The sequence below is a fragment of the Anomaloglossus baeobatrachus genome, chromosome 11 (assembly GCF_048569485.1).
Source record: "Anomaloglossus baeobatrachus isolate aAnoBae1 chromosome 11, aAnoBae1.hap1, whole genome shotgun sequence".
Lineage (NCBI taxonomy): Eukaryota > Metazoa > Chordata > Amphibia > Anura > Aromobatidae > Anomaloglossus > Anomaloglossus baeobatrachus.
In genome coordinates this window covers 27991647-28017778 of record NC_134363.1, presented here as the reverse complement: position 1 = coordinate 28017778, position 26132 = coordinate 27991647, and the positions used below count along the sequence as shown (strand labels likewise).

General features: G+C 45.0%; 1 long non-coding RNA gene across 1 annotated transcript in view; it reads right to left on the bottom strand.

Annotated features, from left to right (window-relative positions):
- The window catches only part of LOC142255677 (uncharacterized), a 29711-nt gene extending 17133 nt beyond the window's left edge, over positions 1 to 12578 (bottom strand). Inside the window, exon 1 of the long non-coding RNA XR_012727453.1 lies at positions 12514 to 12578. This is a non-coding gene — a long non-coding RNA (uncharacterized LOC142255677). The remainder of the gene's footprint in view (positions 1 to 12513) is intronic.
- Between the last annotated feature and the right edge of the window lie 13554 nt (positions 12579 to 26132).

The window sequence follows — 26132 nt, the reverse complement described above, 5'->3', positions numbered from 1 at the left end:
CAGATCATCCATTATAGATCGTCCGACCCACAGATCATCCATTATAGATCGTCCGGCACAAATCATCCATTATAGATCGTCCGGCCCACAGATCGTCCTGCACAGATCATCCATTATAGATCCTTCGGCCCACAGATCATCCATTATAGATCGTCCGGCACAGATCATCCATTATAGATTGTCCGGTATAGAATGTCCATTACAGTTTGTCGGATGCAGATCGTCCAGCACAGATCGTCCATCATAGATCGTCCATTAAAGACTGTCCGGTACAGATCGTTCATTACAGATCGTCCGAACGAGATTGTCCGGCCCAGTACATCGTCCAGTACAGATCATCCATTATAGATCATTCGTTACAGAATCTCCGGTACAGATCGTCCATTACAGATTGTCCGATGCAGATCGTTCAGCACAGATTGTTCGGTACAGATCGTACAGCTACAGATCATCCAATACAGATCGTCCATTACAGATCGTCCAGTACAGATCGTCCGATGCAGATCGTCCAGCCCACAGATTATCCAATACAGATCGTCTGGCCCACAGATTATCTGATACAGATCGCCCAGCCCACAGTTTGTCTGGCACAGATTGTCCGGCACAGAACGTCCATTACAGATCGTCCGGCACAGATCGTTTGGTACAGAATGTCCAGCACACATTGTTCAGTACAGATTGTCCATTAGGGCGGCGTCACACGGTACGATATATCGTGGGATATATCGCCGGGGTCACGGAATTCGACGCACATCCGGCATCGTTAGAGATGTCGCACCGTGTGACACCTCCGAACGACTGTGAACGAGCAAAAATACTCACCTTATCGTTGCTCGTTGACACATCGTTCATTTCCATAATGTCGTTCCTCATTCTGCGCGCCGGTTGTTCGTCGTTCCCGTGGCAGCACACATCGCTCCGTGTGACACTCCGGGAACGACGAACAACAACTTACCTGCATCCCGCCGACAATGAGGAAGGAAGGAGGTGGGCGGGATGTTACATCCCGCTCATCTCCGCCCCTCAGCTTCTATTGGGCGGCCGCTGTGTGACGTCGCTGTGACGACGAACGTCCCTCCCCCTTCAGGAAGAGGATGTTCGCCGCCCATAGCGACGTCGTTAGGGAGGTAAGTACGTGTGACGAGGGGTTTAACGACTTTGTGCGACACGGGCAATAAATTGCCCGTAACGCACAAACAACGGGGACCGGTGCGATCGCTGATGCGATTGCACGATAAATTGTACTGTGTAACGCCACCCTTACAGATCGTCCAGTACAGAATGTCCGGTACAGATCGTCCATTACAGATCATCCGACACAGATTGTCCGGTACACAACGTCCATTACAGATCGTCCGGTTCAGAATGTCCAGCACAGATTGTTCGGTACAGATCATCCGGTACAGATTGTCCATTGCAGATTATCCGACACAGATCGTCCGGTACACATCGTCCATTACAGATCGTCCGGCACAGAACGTCCATTACAGATCATCCGGTACAGAATGTCCATTACAGATCGTCCGGCACAGATAGTCCATTACAGATCATCCGGTACAGAATGTCCATTACAGATCGTCCGGCACAGATAGTCCATTACAGATCGTTCGGTACAGAATGTGCAGCACAGATTGTTCGGTACAGATCATCCGGTACAGAACGTCCAATACAGATCGTCCAGTACAGATCGTCCATTACAGGTCTCCGGTACAGATCGTCCGGCACAAATAGTCCAATACAGATCGTCCGGCACAGATCGTCCATTACAGATCGTCCGGCACAGATCGTCCATTACAGATCGTCCGGCACAAATCGTCCATTACAGATCGTCCGGCACAGATCGTCCATTACAGATCGTCCAGTACAGATCGTCCATTACAGGTCTCCGGTACAGATCGTCCGGCACAAATCGTCCAATACAGATCGTCCGGCACAGATCGTCCATTACAGATCGTCCGGCACAGATCGTCCATTACAGATCGTCCGGCACAGATCGTCCATTACAGGACTCCGGTACAGATCGTCCGGCACAAATCGTCCAGCACAGATCTTACAGTACATATCGTCCTGCACAGATTATCCAATACATATCGTTTGGTCTCGTCCGGTACAGATTGTCCGGCACAGACTGTCTGGTACTAATCATCCAGTACATATTGTCCGGTACAGATCGTTCAGTGCAAATTGTCCAGCGCAGATCGCTCGGCACACATTGTCTGGTGCAGATCGTTCGGTCCAGAAACTCCAATACAGATCATCCGGTACTGATTGCCCGTCACAGATCGTCAGACACAGAAGGTCTGTGATATCGGATAAAGGCAAGGACCGTACCCGGCAATTTTTTATTTTATTTTAACAAAGGATTATTAAACCTGGCTGTGACTTTTCGCTCCGGGGTGCGGACGCGGCTTTGCTCTCCGGTCAGCCCGGACCCCCCTTTTTTTCTGCCCTGCATTTGTCCTTGTCGTTTGGGTGTTTACCAGGAGCCAGGTCCCGCGGGTGGTCTGACCCTTATTACGACCATCTATTCTTTGCTGTTTCTCATCACCTGCAATTTTTCAATTTACACGTCAAACAAATGCGGGTTCTACTAAAGGAGAATAGGGAAAAAAATACCTTCGCGCCATCGTTACGGTGTCATGACAATGGCTGCCGATCCCTTGTCTTTTTGCGCCGAGCCCGACCTCGCGTCTCGCCCGGGAACGAAAACTTCTTCCTTAAGTCTACGGAAGTTGATTCCGAGAAAAATGCCCCCAAAAAGGATGTAGGGTAACAATGGCGGCGAGTGTCACCCGGTGCCGTAATTACAGGGGCTCTTCCTCTTGGTTTTCCTCGCTCTCCGTCTCGTTTTCTTTCTCACCTCCCTCCCCCTCCGCATGCCACCGGCTGGCGTGTCAGACTGCCAGGGGAGCCAGCTCCCTGGCAACGCTGAACCCTGGCACCTCTCCCGGCGCTCACTAACTCAAGCTGTGTTTAACACCTTCGAGCCTGAGCTCGCCCGGTCGCGCTCGCTGCCCCCGAGACACCGCAGCGGCTGGATGTTTACCGGGATGCCAACGGAGCATCTCGAAAGAAAAAAATGACAAAAAAATGCCTTGTGATTCTCTTCACTGCCGATGACGACTATTAACCCAGACCGTTCCGGAAAATTTAGGGGGAAAAAAACCCTCCCTCCAGCCAGGTCCCCTAACCCATCCGACCCCACATACGTGGGTGACAACCACTAAAGACCACCGTTTTTGTGCCCTGGGGGTTGTCACACACATATAGACCCCAAATAATATATAATCCTCACTAAAGGGGTCCTAAAAACCTCATACAGGACAGAACAGGATCCTGTTGTCGCCTTTGGAATTCCATCATCTTTTAGATCAACTCCCCCCAAAAAACAACACCAAATTTCACGCAAGCGGACGACACAAAGGACTGAAATTTCCTGGATGATATTAGGCCCTAGCGATATTTTTGGGTGGGATTCTTCATCTGGCGACCATATAAAATATATGGGGGTTGTCTAGTCCTGATTCTCACCAATGGCAGATATTGGGAAAAAGAAGGATAGGGCATGTTGTATTTTAACATGCCCAATCCTTCTGTTCCCAAAGAAAAGAGGAGCCTCTTTTTCCTTCTCAGAACACATGCACTCTCAGCCAAGCAGAGCGTGCATCTGTATGAGCAAATGACCCTATAAGATGTTTGGGGGTGTCTTAAGTCTTCTCATATGCAGATTTTGAGGGGAAAAAAGGATAGCGCATGTTGTATTTCAATATGCCCAATCCTTTTTTTTCCCAGGGAATATAAGCCGCTGCCAGAGGTGCCCCTTTTTCCTTCTCAGAACACATGCACTCTCGGTCAAGCAGAGCGTGCATCTTTATAAGCGAATGGAGAGAATGACCCTATAAGATGTATAGAAATGTCTTAAGTCTTCTCATATGCATATTTTTAGGGAAAGAAGGATAGCGCATGTTGTATTTCAATATGCCCAATCATTTTGTTCCCAGGGAAGATAAGCTGCTGCCAGAGGTGCCCTTTTTTCTTTTCTGAACACATGCACTCTCAACCAAACAGAGCATGCATCTGTATAAGCAAATGGAGAGAATAACCTTCTAAGATGTATGGGGGTGTCTTAAGTCTTCTCATATGCAGATTTTGAGGGAAAGAGGATAGGGCATGTTGTATTTCAATATGCCCAACCCTTTTCTTCCCAGGAACATAAGCTGCTGCCAGAGGTCCCCCTTTTTGTTTTCAGAACACATGCACTCTCAGCCAACCAGTGCGTGCATCTGTATATGCAGAATTTAAGGGAAAGAAAGATAGTGCATGTTGTATTTCAATATGCCCAATCATTTTGTCACAAAGAAGATATTCCGCTGCCAGAGGTGGCCCTTTTTCTTTTCAGAACTCATGCACTCTCAACCAAACAGAGCATGCATCTGTATAAGCAAGTGGAGAAAGAACGACCTAATAAGATGTATGGGGGTGTCTTAAGTCTTCTCATACACATATTTTGAGGGAAAGAAGGATAGCGCATGTTATATTTCAATATGTCCAATCGTTTTGTTCCCAGAGAAGATAATATGCTGCCAGAGGTGCCCTTTTTCCTTCTCAGAACACATGCACTCTGAGCCAAACAGAGCATGCATCTGTATAAGCAAATGGAGAGAATGACCCTATAAGATGTACCTGCAGCTATATAAGATATATGGGGATGTCATAAGGCTTCTTATATGCAGATTTTAAGGGAAAGGAAGAAAGGGCATGTTGTATTTCAATATGCCCAATCATTTTGTTCCTAGAGCATGCATCTGTATAAGCAAATGGAGAAAGAATGACCCTATAAGATGTATGGGGGTGTCTTAAGTCTTCTCATACACATATTTTGAGGGAAAGAAGGATAGCGCATGTTATATTTCAATATGCCCAATCCTTTTGTTCCTAAAAAAGATAACCTAGAGGTGCCCCATTTTTCTTTGCAGAACACATGCACTCTCACCCAAACAGAGCATGCATCTGTATAAGCAAGTGGAGAGAAAATGACCCTATAAGATATATAGGGCTGTCTTACGGCTTCTCATATGCAGATTTTGAGGGAAAGAAGGATAGGGCATGTTGTATTCAACATGCCCAATCCTTTTGTTCCCAGGAAACATAAGCTGCTGCCAGAGGTGCCCCTTTTTGTTTTCAGAACACATGCACTCTCAACCAAACAGAGCGTGCATCTGAATAAGCAAATGGGGGTAAGAAGGATAGCGCATGTTATATTTCAACATGCCCAATCCTTTTTTTCCCCAGGGAAGACATGGAAAAGTTGTCTGGCAGTTGTACAGCTGTGCAGAGCACATGCATGCTCAGCCAAGCCGAGCGTGAATCTGCCTGAAAAAAAATAAGGAGAGATTGTTCAGAGAAAAAGGGGATTGGGCATGTTGTATATTAACATGCCCAATCATTATTTTCTCAGTGGGGGGATAAACTAAGATGTCAGAGGTCTTTGGCAGCAATTATTCCTCTTTTTCAACACATGGACAGTCAGCTGAGCAGATCGTGCATGTGCACGGGGAACAGAGGGTTATGATTATCCTGACTGTATTTATGGTATATGGATTTTCCTACAAACGATATTCTCCCTGTAGTCATGAGAATCCCCCTGATCCCAAAAATCTGGGTCCCAAAGCCTCATGTGAAAAATAAAAGATGGTGGAGATGAGTGGCCCCCGCTCTTACAAACCCTAGACAGAGAGGAGGTCAAAAGACAACTAGGGGACAATAAGTGCAATGACATTCTGAGTTTTTTGTTACCGTGTTCACTATATGGTGAAATTGACCCTGCATTATGATTCCCCAGGTCGGTACGAGCTCGTAGATACCAAACATGTATAGATTTATTTTCATTTTCTATTACTGTGATCGTCCGATTGCTTGTGCTATACATTGCAGTGCATCAGCACTACTATGTATAGGAGAAATCATCATCTCCTATAAATGTCGCTCACAGCCGGCGTTCACATTAGGATCGTCATAACAGACACAAGAGTCATCAACTGACCCCCGGCTGTCATGGCAAACCCATCGGCGGTCACGTCATGGTGGCGGGGAATGGTGCGCCCCCAACGGCGAGAGATTGACAGCGGGATTTAATTGGCTAATAGCCGCGGACGGATGTCAAAAACTTTGAATTTCCGCCCAGTTTTTCCCTCTGAAAAGACTGTACGCGAGGATATTGAAGGAGACTTCGCCAAACTGAGCATCGTCCAATCAGAAGGCTGAAAAAAGTTTCAAAAATAATTTAAAAAAAACTCTTCAGGAAAAGGAAAAAATCCTCCAAATAGAGTTTACTAAAGAGGTTTCTATATGAGAAAAAAAGAAAAAAAAATCTGAATCCCTCAACAAACTCCATAGACTATTCTTCTGAGGTTATCAGTCGGCTGATTGATTTGTGCAAAGCATTTCTGTGATGTCATCAGGCTGCACGATGACATCACCACGTTCCCTCACTATCTATCCAAATCCTCCGCAGCGTTCTACAGTATAAGGCTATGTTCACACTAGAAAAATGATTTTTCTTAAGAGTGAAGGATTAGTGCACCTGCGTTTTTGCCGCGTTTTCGGTGCGTTTTTGGTGCGTTTTTGGTGCGTTTTTACCGCTGGTTGCTCCCTGCGTTATTGTGCCAATTATCTATGGCAAATAACGCAATTAGCTGCAGAAAAGAAGTGACTGCTCATTCTTTTTCTTAAGAAAATCTACTGAAAGAATTTTCCTAAGAAAAAAACGCAGTGTGCGCACAGCTAATTTTTTTTGCCATAGGTTTTGCTGGGGAATGTCTGCAGAAAGGTTACAAGAATTTCTCAAGAAATTTCTGCAGCAAAAACGGACCCAAAACGCAGGTAAAAAACGCAGTGTGTGAACATAGCCTCATAAGGAAAAAGCTCCAGATCGGAAATCAGCCGCATGAAAAGTAAAATGATAGAAATGATGATATTTGTCACCAGTAGAGGGAGCTCACAGCCAGCCAAGAGAATGTGCCCATGACAAGGATAAATAGAGGGATAGATAGATAGAGGATAGATAGATAGAGGATAGATAGATAGATAGATAGATAGAGGGATAGATAGATAGATAGAGGGATAGATAGATAGAGGATAGATAGATAGATAGAGGGATAGATAGATAGATAGATAGAGGGATAGATAGATAGATAGATAGAGGATAGATAAATAGAGGGATAGATAGATAGAGGATAGATAGAGGATAGATAGATAGAGGGATAGATAGATATATAGAGGATAGATAGATAGATAGAGGGATAGATGGATGGATAGAAAGAGGGATAGATAGATGGATAGATGGATGGATGGAGGGAGGGATGGATGAATGGATGGATAGAGGGATGAATGGAGGGATTTATGGATGGAGAGATAGATATATATAGATATAGAGGGATAGATAGATAGATAGATGGAGGGATAGATATAGAGGGATAGATAGATAGAGAGATAGATAGATAGAGGGATAGATAGAGGGATAGATAGATAGATAAAGGGATGGATGAATGGATGGATGGAGGGAGGGATAGATAGATGGATATAGAGCGACAGATAGAGGGATAGATAGATAGATAGATAGAGGGATAGATAGATAGATAGAGGGATAGATAGATAGATAGAGGGATAGATAGATAGATAGATAGATAGATAGAGGGATAGATAGATAGAGGGATAGATAGATAGAGGGATAGATAGATAGATAGATAGATAGATAGATAGATAGAGGATAGATAGATAGAGGGATAGATAGATAGAGGGATAGATAGATAGATAGATAGAGGGATAGATAGATAGATAGATAGATAGATAGAGGGATAGATAGATAGAGGGATAGATAGATAGATAGAGGGATAGATAGATAGAGGGATAGACAGATAGAGGGATAGATAGATAGATAGATAGAGGGATAGATAGATAGAGGGATAGATAGATAGATAGATAGATAGAGGGATAGATAGATAGATAGATAGAGGGATAGATAGATAGATAGATAGATAGATAGATAGATAGATAGATAGATAGATAGATAGAGGGATAGATAGATAGATAGATAGATAGATAGATAGATAGAGGGATAGATAGATAGATAGATAGAGGGATAAATAGAGGGATAGATAGATAGATAGATAGATAGAGGGATAGATAGATAGATAGAGGGATAGATAGATAGATAGAGGGATAGATAGATAGATAGATAGATAGAGGGATAGATAGATAGATAGATAGATAGATAGATAGATAGATAGATAGAGGGATAGATAGATAGATAGATAGATAGATAGATAGATAGATAGATAGATAGAGGGATAGATAGATAGATAGAGGGATAGATAGATAGATAGAGGGATAGATAGATAGAGGGATAGATAGATAGATAGAGGGATAGATAGATAGATAGATAGAGGGATAGAGGGATAGATAGATAGATAGATAGATAGATAGATAGAGGGATAGATAGATAGATAGATAGATAGATAGATAGATAGAGGGATAGAGGGATAGATAGATAGATAGATAGAGGGATAGATAGATAGATAGATAGAGGGATAGATAGATAGATTCCTGTACGGCAGTGAAGTCTGGGGCCCTCACACTTACCCAGATTGGTCAAGGTGGGATTCCAGCCCAACAGAAATATTCCACCTGGAATTCTGTAAGCACCTTCTCCAGGTCCATCGAAGCACCTCCAACAGCGCCTGTCGAGCTGAGCTGGGCAGATTCCCTCTACACCTAGCAGCTCTGAAGAGGTCACTATCATTTCAGGCTCACCTACAGAGGAGCAATCCAAACTCCCATCACCACAAAGCTCTGATATATATACGTGGGCCAGATGAACCAGGACCCCGGGCACAGCCCTCCCAAACCCAACTGGACAAAACAAGCACTGGGTAAAACAGACACAGAAAAAGACTTGGGTGTATGGGTGGATGGTAAACTTCACTTTAGTGGACAGTGTCAGGCAGCTGCTGCCAGGGCTAATAAAATAATGGGATGTATTAAAAGAGGTATAAGTGTTCATGAAAAAAATATAGTTCTACCTCTGTACAAGTCACTAGTGCGGCCGCACTTAGAATACTGTGTACAATTCTGGTCACCGATATATAAGAAGGATATAGCTGAACTGGAGAGGGTGCAGAGAAGAGCGACCAAGATTATTAGAGGAATGGGTGGGCTGCAATACCAAGACAGGTTATTAAACTTGGGGTTATTTAGTTTGGAAAAACGAAGGCTTAGGGGGGATCTAATCACAATGTATAAATATATGAGGGGACAGTACAGAGACCTTTCCAAAGATCTCTTTACACCTAGGCCTGCGACTGGAACACGGGGGCATCCGCTACGTCTTGAGGAAAGAAGGTTTAATCATAATCACAGACGAGGATTCTTTACTGTACGAGCAGTGAGACTATGGAACTCTCTGCCGCATGATGTTGTAATGAGTGATTCACTACTAACATTTAAGCAGAGCCTGGACGCCTTTCTTGAAAAATGTAATATTACCAGTTATGTATATTAGATTTTATGACAGGGTATTGATCCAGGGAACTAGTCTGATTGCCGGATGTGGAGTCAGGAAGGAAATTTTTCCCCATTGGAACTTGTTTGCCACATTGGGTTTTTTTTGCCTTCCTCTGGATCAACATGTTAGGCTACGGGTTGAACTAGATGGACTTAGAGTCTCCCTTCAACCTTAAAAACTATGATACTATGATACTATGATACCAATCACAGCAGCCTGATAAGAACCAGAATCAGGAAGATGGTAGATGAGGGCCAGGAGAGGTATGTCAGTGACTGGAGGACCGACATCAACACCTCACAGAAACTGACCACGTACCAGAGACTACAGAGAGACTACAGACTGGCCCCGTATCTGGAGAAAATCCCGGACCCCAGAGACCGCAGGACCCTGAGCCGATATAGACTCAGTGCCCACAGTCTAGCCATCGAATCCGGCCGACACAAGCAGAGCTACAAGCCCAGGGAGGACAGACTGTGCCAACACTGTGACCTGGAGGCCCTGGAGGATGAAACCCACCTCCTGCTACACTGCACCAAGTACTCAGCAGTGAGGGACACGCACTTCAGGAGACTCTCCCATCTCTTCCCGGATTTCAGCTCCATGAAGGAGGAAGAGAAAATATATATCCTGCTGGGGGAAGAAGAGAGCGCAGTGGAGATAGCAGCGCAGTATGTGAGCGAATGTCATAGACTTCGAGAAAGAGAACTATGATAAGCCATGGACTTCCATAGCCCCCCATCCCAGATGTGGCCCCCCAATCCCCACCCTGGATATGTCCCATCCACCGTTACTACAGTCCCCACCCTGGATATGCCCCATCATAAGCCATGGACTTCCATAGCCCCCATCCTAGAAGTGCCCCCACAGTCCCCACCCTGGATATGCCCCATCATAAGCCATGGACTTCCATAGCCCCCCATCCCAGATGTGGCCCCCCAATCCCCACCCTGGATATGCCCCAACCACCGTTACTACAGTCCCCACCCTGGATATGCCCCATCATAAGCCATGGACTTCCATAGCCCCCATCCTAGAAGTGCCCCCACAGTCCCCACCCTGGATGTGCCCCATCCATCCTTCCTACAGTCCCCACCCACCATCCCCACAGCCCCAGCCCCTAATGTACACTTGCTTTGGCAAAACTAATTTGTATTTGGTCCTGCCAATAAAGCTTATTTGATTTGATAGATAGATAGATAGAGAGATAGATAGAGAGATAGATAGATAGAGGGATAGATAGATAGATAGATGGATAGATAGATAGAGGGATAGATAGATAGATAGATAGATAGATAGATACATAGAGGGATAGATAGATAGATAGATAGATAGATAGATAGATAGATAGATAGAGGGATAGATAGATAGATAGATAGATAGATAGATAGATAGATGGATAGATAGATAGAGGGATAGATAGATAGATAGATAGATAGATAGATAGATAGAGGGATAGATAGAGGGATAGATAGATAGATAGATAGATAGATAGATAGATATATAGATAGATAGATAGAGGGATAGATAGAGGGATAGATAGATAGATAGATAGAGGGATAGATAGAGGGATGGATAGATAGATAGAGGGATAGATAGATAGATAGATAGAGGGATAGATAGATAGATAGATAGATAGATAGATAGAGGGATAGATAGAGGGATAGATAGAGGGATAGATAGATAGATAGATAGATAGATAGATAGAGGGATAGATAGATAGAGGGATAGATAGATAGAGGGATAGATAGATAGATAGAGGGATAGATAGAGGGATAGATAGATAGATAGATAGATAGAGGAATACATAGATGGATAGATAGAGGGATAGATAGATAGATAGATAGATAGATAGAGGGATAGATAGATAGAGGGATAGATAGATAGATAGAGGGATAGATAGATAGATAGATAGATAGATAGAGGGATAGATAGATAGAGGGATAGATAGATAGATAGATAGATAGATAGAGGGATAGATAGATAGATAGATAGATAGATAGATAGATAGAGGGATAGATAGATAGATAGATAGATAGAGGGATAGATAGAGGGATAGATAGAGGGATAGATAGATAGATAGATAGATAGATAGAGGGATAGATAGATAGAAGGATAGATAGATAGATAGATAGATAGAGGGATAGATAGATAGATAGATAGAGGGATAGATAGATAGATAGATAGATAGATAGAGGGATAGATAGATAGAGGGATAGATAGATAGAGGGATAGATAGATAGAGGGATAGATAGATAGATAGAGGGATAGATAGATAGATAGATAGATAGATAGAGGGATAGATAGAGGGATAGATAGATAGAGGGATAGATAGATAGATAGATAGATAGATAGATAGATAGATAGAGGGATAGATAGATAGAGGGATAGATAGATAGAGGGATAGATAGATAGAGGGATAGATAGATAGATAGAGGGATAGATAGATAGATAGATAGATAGATAGAGGGATAGATAGATAGATAGATAGAGGGATAGATAGAGGGATAGATAGAGGGATAGATAGATAGATAGATAGATAGATAGATAGATAGAGGGATAGATAGATACAGATACAGTTTTGTCTCTAGCACATATAATCCAGTGACTTCTTCTATCTCTTATTTCCGCACAGGAGCTGACAATCCATCAGAGAAATCCGAGCACACAATGACTTTCCTCTTATTAAACATAAAACCCAAACAAGTTGCTCATGCTATCCATATTATACAGTATATATATATACCGCGGTGTATACAGGGCGGTCTCCTGTGACCTGACTCCCGGGGGCCTCCAGCTCCTCCTCCATCCAACATCCCATAATTTCACTGTCAGCCGTTGCTGCATGTAACATGATGGGACCTTGGGCCATGATTTAGAATTAAAAGTACAAGCATCTCACGCCCTCTGGTGCTGAGAGTGGGAACTGCAGGGTGGGAGAATGTATTTACCTGACGTGATTGATGATGATGGGGCTCCGCATACAGGGGACGTCGAATCTTCAATCCTGTGAAAGGGAAGAAGAGAAAAGCGTGAGCTGAGTAGAGTCCGGGGAGGTTACTCCGGGTATGATCACCAGATCACTGGTGTGTGATTCATGAGATTCATGTGATCCCATTGTAGTGGGAAGAACTGATGTAACCGGATCACAATCAGCCGTGGAATTTATCTTTTTCTGCTTTGGAATTTCCGGACATTGGAGACTACATGTGATTAATGGAAATACACGGCCCCTGATATTGTCATAGGGCTCTACTTATCCTACGAGCCATGTGGACAAGTGAGCTCAAGCATGGGGCCCTTTAATTTTCTGTATCAGGCAGAGCTGCTTTAGTTGCCCCTGTATTTGGGGTCCTCATCTGCCCTCGGACGGAACGTGGTCTCCACCTGCCTCCAAATCTGTCCACACTCTACCTAGTCACAGAAAGGATCCACCATGTTACAGGCAATTACTCAGACAGCTCTACAGTGTGAGGACCCCAAGAAAGATCTCCTTCTATCTCAGCTTCCAAGACTCCAAATAAGAAGAGGATCATCTACAATTTGATTGTCATTGGTCCTTATACATTGACCATAAAGATCGGAGACGTTCTCAAGCATCCCTTTAAATTTTCCAAAAATTTAAATTCCTACAGGCAATTACTAGGGCAGCTATAACAGCTTTACAGTGTGAGGACCCCAACAAAAATCTCCTCCTATCTCAGCTTCCTGGACTCAGATGAAGAAGAGGAACATCTACAAGTTGTTTGCCATTGGTCCTGATATATTGACCATCAGGATCGGAGACATTCTCAAACATCCCTTTAAATTTACAAAAAATTTGAATTGTTACAGGCAATTACTAAGACAGCTATAACAGCTTTACAGTGGGAGGACCCCAATATAAATCTCCTTCTATCTCAGCTTCCTGGACTCCGATGAAGAAGAGGAACATCTACAACTTGATTGTCATTGGTCCTGATACACTGACCATCGGGATCGGAGACGTTCTAAAGCATCCCTTTAAATTTTAAAAAAATTTGACTTGTTGCAGGCAATTACTAGGGCAGCTATAACCGCTCTACAGTGTGAGGACCCCAACATAAATCTCCCTCTATCTCAGCTTCCGAGACTCCGATGAAGAAGAGGAACATCTACAACGCGATTGTCATTGGTCATGATATGTTGACCATCTGGATCAGAGACGTTCTCAAGCATCCCTTTAAATTTTAAAAAAATTTGACTTGTTACAGGCAATTACTAGGACAGCTATAACAGCTCTAAAGTGTGAGGACCCCAACAAAACTCTCCCTCTATCTCAGCTTCTGGGACTCCGATGAAGAAGAGGAACATCTACAAGTTGTTTGCCATTAGTCCTGATACATCAACCATCAGGATTGGAGACGTTCTCAAGCATCCCTTTAATTTTCAAATTTGAATTGTTACAGGCAATTACTAGGGCAGCTATAACAGCTTTACAGTGTGAGGACCCCAACAAAAATCTCCTCCTATCTCAGCTTCCTGGACTCCGATGAAAAAGAGGAACATCTACAAAGTGATTGCTATTGGCCCTGATACATTGACCATCAGGATCGGAGACGTTCTCAAGCAACCCTTTAATTTTCAAATTTGAATTGTTACAGGCAATTAATAGAGCAGCTATAACAGCTTTACAGTGGGAGGACCCCAATATAAATCTCCTTCTATCTCAGCTTCCTGGACTCCGATGAAGAAGAGGAACATCTACAACTTGATTGTCATTGGTCCTGATACACTGACCATCGGGATCGGAGACGTTCTAAAGCATCCCTTTAAATTTTAAAAAAATTTGACTTGTTGCAGGCAATTACTAGGACAGCTATAACAGCTCTACAGTGTGAGGACCCCAACATAAATCTCCCTCTATCTCAGCTTCCGAGACTCCGATGAAGAAGAGGAACATCTACAACGCGATTGTCATTGGTCATGATATGTTGACCATGAAGATCGGAGACGTTTTCAAGCATCCCTTTAATTTAAAAAGTTGAATTGTAATAGGCAATTAATGGGGCAGCTATAACAGCTCTAAAGTGTGAGGACTCCAACAAAAATCTACCTCTATCTCAGCTTCCGAGACTCTGGTGAAGAAAAGGAACATCTACAACATGATTGTCATTGGTCCTGATATATTGACCATCAGGATCGGAGACGTTGTCAAGCATCCCTTTAATTTTAAAAAAAAATTGAATTGTTACAGGCAATTACTAGGGCAGCTATAACAGCTCTAAAGTGTGAGGACCCCAACAAAACTCTCCCTCTATCTCAGCTTCTGGGACTCCGATGAAGAAGAGGAACATCTACAAGTTGTTTGCCATTAGTCCTGATACATCAACCATCAGGATTGGAGACGTTCTCAAGCATCCCTTTAATTTTCAAATTTGAATTGTTACAGGCAATTACTAGAGCAGCTATAACAGCTTTACAGTGGGAGGACCCCAATATAAATCTCCTTCTATCTCAGCTTCCTGGACTCCGATGAAAAAGAGGAACATCTACAAGTTGTTTGCCATTGGTCCTGATACACTGACCATCGGGATCGGAGACGTTCTCAAGCATCCCTTTAAATTTTCAAAAACTTTGACTTGTTGCAGGCAATTACTAGGACAGCTATAACAGCTTTACAGTGGGAGGACCCCAACATAAATCTCCCTCTATCTCAGCTTCCGAGACTCCGATGAAGAAGAGGAACATCTACAACGTGATTGCTATTGGTCCTGATACATTGACCATCGGAATCGGAGACGTTCTCAAGCATCCCTTTAAATTTTCAAAAACATTCATTGGTATTTTTTCCACCTAAATCTGATTGGTGGCGCTCTACTCTCTACCCCGAGACCGGAGAGGGGTAACACGTGATTGCCGATGATGCCGGCCCTCATCTTACACCCATCCTTGTAGGCTAGCCGCCATATTTGTACCCTTGATCTCTCACCCCATGACACATAACCATTGGTTTCGGCCATCATGATTAACAGCCTCCCTTAAAATTAAGTGCCCCCTCCAGCTGCCGATACCTAAACTCTATGTTATATCAGTGTGGATGGTTGATCGGAGGTTCGTCCTCATCAGTGTGGATGTCATTAATTGGAAGACAGATTGGCTCGTTATCCGCGAGCTGCACTCCACTGAGATAATTAGCGATGCACATACTACACTTGGCATCATGGCTACAATAGCACGCAGCGTCTTTTCTCAGCCGTGCCGTCAAATGGCTTCATATTTGTTATCCTTCTTGGCTTCACTGATTGTCGTTATGTCCAGGAGAACGTTTCCTCTAGAAGAAGCCGCCATGATAGTCCACAAAACGGTAATGTACAGCCAATTACCAGCAGAATAGTGAGTGCAGCTCTGGAGTATAATACAGGAGGTAACTCAGGATCAGTAATGTATGTACACAGTGACTGCACCAACAGAATAGTGAGTGCAGCTCTGGAGTATAATGCAGGATGTAACTAAGGATCAGTAATGTAATGTATGTACACAGTGACTGCACCAGCAGAACAGTGAGTGCAGCTCTGGAGTGTAATGCAGGATGTAACTAAGGATCAGTAATGTAATGTATGTACACAGTGACTGCACCAGCAGAATAGTGAGTGCAGCTCTGGAGTTTAATACAGGATGTAACTCAGGATCAGTAACGAAATGTATGTACACAGTGACTCCACCAGCAGAATAGTGAGTGCAGCTCTGGAGTATAATACAGGAGGTAACTCAGGATCAGTAATGTAATGTATGTACACAGTGACTGCACCAACAGAATAGTGAGTGCAGCTCTGGAGTATAATACAGGAGGTAACTCAGGATCAGTAATTTAATGTATGTACACAGTGACTGCACCAGCAGAATAGTGAGTGCAGCTCTGGAGTATAATACAGGAGGTAACTCAGGATCAGTAATGTAATGTATGTACACAGTGACTGCACCAGGAGAATAGTGAGTGCAGCTCTGGAGTATAATACAGGAGGTAACTCAGGATCAGTAATGTAATGTATGTACACAGTGACTGCACCAGCAGAATAGTGAGTGCAGCTCTGGAGTACAATACAGGAGGTAACTCAGGATCAGTAATGTAATGTATGTACACAATGACTGCACCAGCAGAATAGTGAGTGCAGCTCTGGAGTATAATACAAGCTGTCAGTAGTGTTCAGTGGTCCTGCAGTAATGTGTTTGCCCCCAGCCCTCTTGTGCATAGTTAGTAAAGAGCACAATCCTTGTAATACCCCGCAGTTGTGTTTGCCGCTCGGGTTGCTATGACGACTGGTATTAGTTGATGTGACACACCATTTGATTGCGGGTTGGTCAGATACAGAGCGACAGATCAGATGAGTAATAACGATTGTTCAAAACATGAATCATAGAAGACTATTCATTAAGAATCGCACATCAAAGTCATTTCCAAGGAGGGAATCTACAATAAACGGTCGGTGCGCCTACATCGGGGCCTGTGGAGTTGGGGGCCTGTGGAGTCGGGGCCTGTGGAGTCGGGGCCTGTGGAGTCGGGGCCTGTGGAGTCGGGGCCTGTGGAGTTGTGCCTGTGGAGTCGGGGGCCTGTGGAGACGGGGCCTGTGGAGTTGGGGGCCTGAGGAGTTGGGGGCCTGAGGAGTTGGGGGCCTGTGGAGTTGGGGCCTGTGGAGCTGGGGGCCTGTGGAGTCGTGGCCTTTGGAGACGGGGCCTGTGGAGTTGGGCCTTTGGAGACGGGGCCTGTGGAGTCAGGGCCTGTGGAGTTGGGCCTTTGGACACGGGGCCTGTGAAGACAGGGCCTGTGGAGTCGGGGGCCTGTGGAGTCAGGGCCTGTGGAGTCGGGACTTGTGGAGACGGGGCCTGAGGAGTCGAGGCCTGTGGAGTTGTGCCTGTGGAGTCGGGATCTGTGGAGATGGGGCCTGAGGAGTCGTGGCCTGTGGAGTCAGGGCTTGTGGAGTCGGGATCTGTGGAGACGGAGCCTAAGGAGTCGTGGCCTGTGGAGATGAGGCCTGTGGAGATGGGGCCAGTGGAGTCAGGGCCTTTGAAGTCGGGGGCCTGTGGAGTCGGGGGCCTGTGGAGTTGGGGCCTGTGGAGTCGGGACCTGTGGAGTCGGGGGCCTGTGGAGTCGGGGGCCTGTGGAGTCGTGGGCCTGTGGAGTTGGGGCCTGTGGAGTCTAGACCTGTGGAGACGGGGCCTGTGGAGTCAGGGCCTTTGGAGTCGGGGGCCTGTGGAGTCGGGGGCCTGTGGAGTTGGGGCCTGTGGAGTCGGGACCTGTGGAGACGGGGCCTGTGGAGTCGGGGCCTGTGGAGATGGGGCCAGTGGAGTCAGGGCCTGTGGAGTCGGGACCTGTGGAGACGGGGCCTGAGGAGTCGTGGCCTGTGGAGTCAGGGCCTGTGGAGTCAGGGCCTGTGGAGTCAGGGCCTTTGGAGTCGGGGGCCTGTGGAGTTGGGGGCCTGTGGATTTGGGGCCTGTGGAGACGGGGCCTGTGGAGTCTGGGCCTGTGGAGACTGGGACTGTGAAGTCGGGTCCTGTGGAGATGAGGTTTTCGGAAATGGGGCATGCTCATAGGTCCTTAGCGTGCAGCCTGAATATGCCCAACCCGCAATATAAAGGACTGTCCAACCCAAAATGTTAATGTATTAACATGATAGCGGCAAGTGGTTAACTAAATACGAGACAATCTGTTTTACAGCTTCTATGGAGCTCTACTTTTCTGATACAAAGGTCCAAAACCTCTGAGTAAAATGAGAAATCCGGTGTACCTCCAGTCACCACCAGAGGGAGCCTTCTGCACTATGTAAAATGTCTGACTCGTATACAGAATGTTCCCTCTAGTGGTGACCGCAGGGAGCAGGATTTTACCAATTATTGCTGCTGTCCAGCAGAGGGTTTGGATCTGTGTATCAGGCGAGATAAAACTTTATAAATCCATAGAGAAGCATTTTTTTATCCTGTATATATCTAGGCTGACTACGAGATTGTGATATGTTTTACCCGTCAGTATAAATCTTAGAAATAATTGTACTGGGAAGAGATGAGGTCGGTATTTAACCCATTAACTCCGTGAAGGATTGTGAGGGCGGTCATCCTGTGAGGCGGCAGCCGTCCTCGTGTAAATGTCAGACCCTGTTAGTCATGGAAAGACCGGGATGAGTAAAATGGGAAGGGGAAGATGGAGGAGGCTGGGAGCTGCGGAAACAAGAGGAGCCTGTACAAGTGACCGGCAAAGCGCCCCCTGCAGGAATGTCCGGGACAGACAACAGCCCTGAATATCCCACTACGGACCGCCAAATACTGCAATACTGATCTCAGTGCCTAATACCAACCACACAGAGCACTATAACCCCCAACAGAACCCGAACCCTGGACATTTCTGATGTACTGTATAGAATAGCACTACAACCACCAACAGGACCCGAACCCTGGAGTCCTGGACATTTCTGATGTACTGTATAGAAGAGCACTACAACCACCAACAGGACCCGAACCCTGGACATTTCTGATATACTGTATAGAAGAGCACTACAACCCCTAACAGGACCCGAACACTGGACATTTCTGATATACTGCATAGAAAGAGCACTACAACCCCTAACAGGACCCGAACACTGGACATTTCTGATATACTGTATAGAAAAGCACTACAACCCCGAACAGGACCCGAACACTGGACATTTCTAATATACTGTATAGTAAAGCACTACAACCCCCAACAGGACCTGAACACTGGACATTTCTGATATACTGAAAAGAAAGAGCACTACAACCACCAACAGGACCCGAACACTGGACATTTCAAATATACTGTATAGAAAAAGTACTACAACCCCCAACAGGACCCGAACCCTGGATATTTTTGATATACTGTATAGAAAAGCATTACAACCCCCAACAGGACCCGAACCCTGGACATTTCTGATATACTGTATAGAAAGAGCACTACAACCCCCAACAGGACCCGAACACTGGACAATTCTGATATACTGCATAGAAAAGCACTACAACCACCAACAGGACCCGAACATTGGAAATTTCTTATATTATGTATAGAAGAGCACTACAACCCCCAACAGGACCTGAACACTGGACATTTCTGATTTACTCTATAGAAGAGCACTACAACCACCAACAGGACCCGAACACTGGACATTTCTGATATACTGTTTAGAAGAGCACTACAACCACCAACAGAACCCGAACACTGGACATTTCTGATATACTGTATAGAAGAGTACTACAACCACAAACAGGACCCGAACACTGGACATTTCTGATATACTGTATAGAAAGAGCACTACAACCACCAACAGGAACCGAATCCTGGACATTTCTGATATACTGTATAGAAAACCACTACAACCACCAACAGAACCCGAACACTGGACATTTCTGATATACTGTATAGAAGAGCACTACAAGACTCAACAGGACCTGAACCCTGGATATTTTTGATATACTGTATAGAAAGAGCACTACAACCCCTAACAGGACCCGAACACTGGACATTTCTGATATACTGCATAGAAAAGCACTACAACCACCAACAGGACCCGAACATTGGAAATTTCTTATATTCTGTATAGAAGAGCACTACAACCACCAACAGGACCCGAACACTGGACATTTCTGATATACTGTTTAGAAGAGCACTACAACCACCAACAGAACCCGAACACTGGACATTTCTGATATACTGTATAGAAGAGCACTACAACCACCAACAGGACCCGGACACTGAACATTTCTGATATACTGTATAGAAGAGTACTACAACCACAAACAGGAACCGAATCCTGGACATTTCTGATATACTGTATAGAAGAGCACTACAACCACCAACAGGACCCGAACACTGAACATATCTGATATACTGTATAGAAGAGCACTACAACCACAAACAGGACCCGAACATTGGAAATTTCTTATATTCTGTATAGAAGAGCACTACAATTACCAACAGAACCCGGACACTGGACATTTTTGATTTACTGTATAGAAAAGCACTACAACCACCAACAGGACCCGAACCCTGGACATTTCTGATATACTGTATAGAAAAGCACTACAACCACCAACAGGACCCGAACACTAGACATTTCTGATATACTGTATAGAAAGAGCACTACAACCACCAACAGGACCCGAACACTAGACATTTCTGATATACTGTATAGAAAAGCACTACAACCCCCAACAGGACCCAAACACTGGACATTTCTGATATACTGTATAGAAAAGCACTACAACCACCAACAGGACCCGAACACTAGACATTTCTGATATACTGTATAGAAAAGCACTACAACCCCCAACAGGACCATAACACAACCCTGTAATACTGTAGACATAGACCACTACAACCCCCAACAGGATCGTAATGTAATTCTCTTATACTGGGGACCACGGGGAAGACTATGCTCCTTACGGAGACCTGACAGACCAGTCTGGCTGCCAGTGAGGGGTCTTATAGCTGCTATGCCCCTCTGGAAATTGTTCAAATTGTCCCTCCGGGGAGGAAGGAGACAAACTCTAGCGCCACCTATTGGAAGTAGCAATCCTGAAAGTCAAAAGTAGCTTTTTAAACAAGCCTTTTCATATGACTTAGGATTTAATGCCAGATCAGAATCCCAATTTGCAGACACGGTGTTTCGGGGTGATTGCAAAGTGTGAGATCTGATCTGGCTTGTGAGAAGCTATGTGAGGACTACGGGGAAGACTATTCGCCTTACGGAGACCTGACAAATCACCCCGAAACACCGTGTCTGCAAATTGGGATTCTGATCTGGCAATAAATCCTAAGGCCCGCTTTACACGCTGCGATATCGGTACCGATATCGCTTGCGAGCGTACCCACCCTCATCGTTTGTGCGTCATGGGCAAATTGCTGCCCGTGGCACACAAAATCGCGCAGAACCCGTCACACTGATTTACCTGCCTAGCGACGTCGCTGTGACCGGCGAATTGCCTCCTTTCTAAGGAGGCGGTTCGTTCGGCGTCACAGCGACGTCACTAAGCGGCCGCCCAATAGAAGCGGAGGGGCGAATATGAGCGGGATGAACATCCCGCCCACCTCCTTCCTTCCTCATTGTGGGCAGCCGCAGGTAAGTTGAGGTTCCTCGCTCCTGCGGGGTCACACGTAGCGATGTGTGCTGCCGCAGGAACGACGAACTACATCGTACACGCAGCAGCAACGATAATTGGGAATAGGGGGGGATGTCACCGATTAGCGATTTTGAACGATTCAAAATCGCTCATAGGTGTCACACCCAACGACATCGCTAACGCGGCCGGATGTGCGTCACCAAGTCCGTGACCCCAACGAGATCGCTGTAGCAATATCGTAGCGTGTAAAGCCCCCCTAATGCGGGTGTCACATGGTACGATATATCGGGTGATATGTCGTCGGGGTGAACGTTGCTCGTTGACACGTCGCTCATTTTCAAAATGTTGTTCCTCCTTCTGTGCACCGGTTGTTCGTCGTTCCCGAGGCAGCACACATCGCTACGTGTGACACCCCGGGAACGACGAACAACAGCTTACCTGCGTCCCGCCGGCAATGCGGAAGGAAGGAGGTGGGCGGGATGTTATGTCCCGCTCATCTCCGGCCCTCCGCTTCTATTGGGTGGCCGCTGTGTGACGTCGCTGCCAGGTCCTGTGTGGAGCAGATGCAGCACAGCTCCGTACACCGCATAGTGGCCGTTCTCGGGTATTGCAGCTCAGCTCCCATTTACTTCAATGTACCGGAGAACGGCCACTACACAATGTGTGGAGAGATGATCATCAGGGTCCGTACATGGTGCCCATCCAGCGGGAGCCGTCAGACCCCCTCTTTGGATGGCTCACCAATATCATAATCCTTGATATAAGGAAACAAGAATTTCCTCCTTGTATATAGTGCGGGGTCACCTCATAGGGTCACAAGCGGCTGACATTGAGAAACTGCTGATTGTCCTTAAAGGAATTGTCCACCTTTTTGAATTTTTTTCTTTCATAAAATGCTTGTACAAATCCGTTTTCAATTGGGTTTCATTAACAATTTGGCCCCTAGTGTCCTGCACTTTGAACTTTGATGTGATGTGTCGTTAAAAATCAGCCGAGAGGAGTTCAGAAACCCCCCCCCCATAGGACACAAACTCCCTGTTACACTGTGAGAACGAGCTCACTGATGGTTTCTCAGTTAACTCATTCTGCAGCTAGCAATGGACTGCGCAACACAGAAGGCAAATGGTGAATTTTTTTTTAATGAAACCCAATTGCAAAACAATTTTTAACCCCTATTACATGAAAAAAAAAAATGTTCCCAAAGGTTGACATCCCCTTTAAGCTTTGGCTCGGGTCTACACTTGGCATCTACCCTGGGAGCTGCTCTTCATAATTCTCTCAATGTCCAGAAAAGAGAGTTGTCACATGGCCGTAAGTATGAAAATCACATATGAGTTGAGTGGCAATGTGATGATGCTGGAACCAGCAAGCAGAGCTGAATCCTGACAGTGAGTATATTACACGTTGTTAGGATTGGGCTACAGAGCTTAATTTTATCATTAAAGGACTTGTCCAGATTTGTGGTGAAAGTCTGCAGTTACTCTAGGTGACTGCAGTCTTTTAAATTCTCACAGTACACATTGCACACTGTCAGGATTCTCCCATGCCAGCAGTAAGAGCACAAGTATGCGATTTTTATACTTCTGGACACATTCCAACTAAACATGTCCAGCCTCATTTTCATTGAGCGAGGCCACACGTCTAGTCGGCATGTGACTGCAGGTATGTAAATCGCATCCTCGCAGTTTCACGACCTTGCACTCTCACCACCAGCACCAGAAAATCCTGACAGTGTGCAGTGTACACACCGTGAGGATTCAGAAGTCTGCAGGCACATAATGAAAAACGTGGACAACCCCTTTAATGCTCCTCCTAACATAAATAAATACATAGTAGACCTTAATTTGTGAGATGCCACAACAATTTATTAACACATCTATGTATCATGTAATCTTACAAGTTACGGATTGTTACCTGTGTACAGGATCAGAACCAATAACAGCACAAGAATACATCACCAGAATCACCAGCAGTACAAAAACACAGAATCACAAAACTCATCAGTACAGAAATACATCAGTAGAATCCTCATCAGTACAGAAACACATCATCCCAACCCTCATCAGTACAGACACACAGCATCACAACCCTCATCAGTACAGAAATACAGTATCGTAACCCTCATAAGTACAGAAATACAGTATCACAACCCTCATCAGTACAGAAATACAGCATCACAACCCTCATCACTACAGACACACAGCATCGCAACCCTCATCAGTAGAGACACAGCATCACAACTCTCATCAGTACAGACACACAGCATCACAACCCTCATCAGTACAGAAACACAGCATCACAACCCTCATCAGTACAGACACACAGCATCACAACCCTCATCAGTACAGACACACAGCATCACAACCCTCATCAGTACAGAAATACAACATCACAACCCTCATCAGTACAGAAACACAGCATCACAATACTCATAAGTACAAAACTACAGCTTCAGAACCCTCATGAGTACAGACACACAGCATCACAACCCTCATCAGTACAGACACACAGCATCACAACCCTCATCAGTACAGAAATACAGTATCGCAACCCTCATCAGTACAGAAATACAGTATCGCAACCCTCATCAGTACAGAAACACAGCATCACAACCCTCATCAGTACAGACACACAGCATCACAACCCTCATCAGTATAGAAATACAGCATCACAACCCTCATCAATACAGAAATACAACATCACAACCCTCATCAGTACAGAAACACAGCATCACAACCCTCATCAGTACAGACACACAGCATCACAACCCTCATCAGTATAGAAATACAGCATCACAACCCTCATCAATACAGAAATACAACATCACAACTGTCATCAGTACAGAAACACAGCATCACATTCACAACCCTCATCAGTATAAAAATACAGCTTCACAACGCTTATCAGTTCAGAAATACAGCATCACAACCGTCATTCCTACAGAAATAAAGCATCACAACCCTCATCAGTACAGAAATAGCATCACAACACTCATCAGTACAGAAACACAGCATCACAACCCTCATCAGTATAAAATACAGCTTCACAACCCTCATCAGTTCAGGAATAAAGCATCACAACCATCATGCATGCAGAAATAAAGCATCACAACCCTCATCAGTACTGACACAACACTAATCCGTATAGAAATACATCACTAGAACCACCAGCAGTACAGAAATACAGCACCAGGACCACTAGCAGTTTAGAAATACATCATCAGAACCACCAGCAATACAGATATTCATCATCAGAACTATTATCAGTACAGAAATTTACCAGAACAATCAGCAGTACAGAAATTCATTACAAAAACAACCAACAGCATAGAAATACATCACTAGAACCCCATCAGTACAGAAACACAGCATCAAAACCCTCATTAGTACAAGAATACATCACCAGAACCACCCTCAGTACATGGTACGTCAATTGTAATGTCAGGTCAGACACATAAATTTGTATTGCATGAACCTACAACTTCCAGTATGTCCTTAAGAATGGTAAAGAAATAATGGGAGTTATCAGTCATCATCAGACTGCAGACCATACAGGAACCACAGCACTGTTGAAAATTTCTTCAGGATCATATATAAACATTCACACCTAGGTACGTTATAGATCACATTGTCTCTGATCGGAGTCTTCTCTTTCTTTTCTTCATCTTGTCCAGACACCATGATGATATTTCACATCCACAGCTCGTCTCTGCAGACTTCCATCTTCTCCGCTCTTTTGCAGCACATCCCGACATGATACCCTTAAAAATAGCAGTGATTATAATGCTCCTGAATAAAAATGTCTGCACTGCTCTGTGCCCCTGAATAAATAATGGCCCCTCACTGTGTTCTCTGCACAAAATGTGATGCACACTGTCCCTCTAATGGTACATGGCCTGCACACTGCCATCTCCTTTCCATACCGAGCCCCATACTTACACTGTCCTCTACACTGTGTCCCTCTTATATTGCCCACTAAGTACTCTGTGCCCTTTCATCACACTCCCCCTCCTCGATATACTGTCCCCTCCGGCTGTGGCCTCACACTATCCCCACATGCTGTCTCCTTCATTCTGCCTTCCCCCTCACCAGTCTTTATTCTATGCCCCCTCACAATTTTCTCATCCCATACTTTCTCCCCACTACCTCTGCTCTCATCCCCCGTTCAGTCCGTGTACTGTCAGCATACATTCCCCCTCACTCCCCATAATGTGACCTCAAATTTACCCACTCGCTGCCCATATTGTGTTCTCAAATTTCTTCCCTCCCCGCTCCGCATACTGTGTTTACGCTCATCCCGCCTCTTCGTTTCCCCTACAGTGTCCTCAAATTTTTTCTCTCCTTCCTCCTCATACTATGTTTGCACCCATGCAACCCCCTTGCTCTCCATACTGTATCCTCAAATGTTCCCCCTCGCTCCCCATATTGTGTCTTCAAATTTCTCCCCCCTTCGCTCCAGATACTGTGCCCTCAAAATCCCCCCTCAC